Source organism: Melanaphis sacchari, unplaced genomic scaffold (genome assembly GCF_002803265.2).
Source record: "Melanaphis sacchari strain LSU unplaced genomic scaffold, SCAv2.0 Contig0_pilon_pilon, whole genome shotgun sequence".
NCBI classification, from domain to species: Eukaryota; Metazoa; Arthropoda; class Insecta; order Hemiptera; family Aphididae; genus Melanaphis; species Melanaphis sacchari.
In genome coordinates this window covers 13,925,758-13,927,595 of record NW_020270366.1, presented here as the reverse complement: position 1 = coordinate 13,927,595, position 1,838 = coordinate 13,925,758, and positions in this window count along the sequence as shown.

Sequence of the window (1,838 nt, the reverse complement as noted above, 5' to 3'; positions counted from 1 at the left end):
TATAATGACATTGTCCCATACCAGTTCTTATCAACGAGCCGAACACGTCGAAACTTTGCTATTGAGCAACAAATAGCAATCAATAGCAGTTATTTATATAATATAATACGTAGATAATATATGGGATATAGATTTGATTCGCGTGTATAGAAAGTTATTAATATGGCGTTCTGCATCAAAAAAAAAAAAATTCGATTTCTGTCTCTGTCCTAAAAATATACCGAGTTTCATTGTAATTGTACGTATATACTTTATGATATAGTACGACGCTCCGAGGTTGAAGCGAGTAACTGTAAATCATTACGGGATACATACACATCCCTGGCATTTTTTTTTTCGCAAGAAAAGTGTCAGTTTTTGACTTGGTTTTGATTTAGCTCACAATCCACTGGACCCACTAATAATAACGGCGTCATCATTACATAAAATAACACAACTGTACAGTGCCATTATACGTTATTTTGGCGAAATCACTCAAAACTCCATTTGCTGAGGGTTAAAAAAAAAAAAAAAGCAAGAGAGACAACGAGACGAAATATAATGATATCGCACACAGCAGTAATGCGATGCCGTCGTCCGGGAGCGCACGTGTGTGGTCCTCTCGAGCGCGATTTGTCCGTCTGCGCCGGCATCAAATATATATAAACCTATTACGTGTGTTATAGTAGTAGCTGATGTAGTAGCGCGTGTATAATGTGTGTACGTATGTGTGCAATGTGTATATATATAGATGATAGAACGAGCTCCGATCGCCCACGCCTCTGACTCGGAGTGCGCAGCTACTACCACCGTCTCGCGTTACCCAATTAGTGACTACGCACTGTGCAGCGAATGCTATAACTCGTAATATATTATGATATTTATTATTATCAACGCGCCGACTTCGCCCGTATACACCTACCGTCGCACAGGCCGTTTTATCGGTAGGCACTTGAACGTGCGATAACGACGGTTCATCTCCGTCCTGAGGATTTTTATTGCCACGCATTATTTCTTCGCGCGTTCAGCGATCGGAATTTCATTCTCTTCGATTTTGTCGTATCCATACCGACTCCATATTGATCACCTTTTTTCTCCTGTGCTACTGACGCTGTCCGCTCCATTACAAGATACTATTCTTTTTCCCGTTTCACAGCTACTACACGTGCACCGTACGCGCCGGTTGAAGGAAACGAGCGTCTCGCATTTTACGTTGTGACGAGTTCATACGCATCGCTGCCAAAGGCGGAGCGTTTCGTGCCGCGTGTATGAACTCCAATCAGTGAAACGATATCTGTATAAAAGACCCTTTCAGTTTGAAAGGATTATCTCAAGCGAAATCTGCCAAAGTCCACGTACATTTGATTTACACTTTTTTTTTAACGTGAGTCGTTTAAATAACGTCGACATAATTTCTGCAGTTTTTTTTTTTATTGAGCTGTATAAAATGTTGTAAATTTAAAATCAAAGTAATCCGTCTTAGTAAAAAATAAAATAGAAATATTTTATTTGTCAGAAAGCGTTTACGCTCCAAAAAGTAACATTCGATGTCTAGGCAAAAATTGCTATATTTACAATGTAAAATTATAATATCACACTTATTTTAACCAAAACAAAACAGTATGCTAAAATTTTAATTTATTATTCCTATAATGATCTATTAAATTTTATGATGAACAAGATCTTATCTCGTGTCACTGCAGTGCCGGTCGAAAAAACATTGTGACCGGTGTAAAACATACACGTCCTAAACAAACTTATTATTGTTTATGAACCTTATATCATAATATTCCTTACACTGAAATACCATTAAAATATTAAACAATCCTTTATTTATATAATAATATAATGGATATATT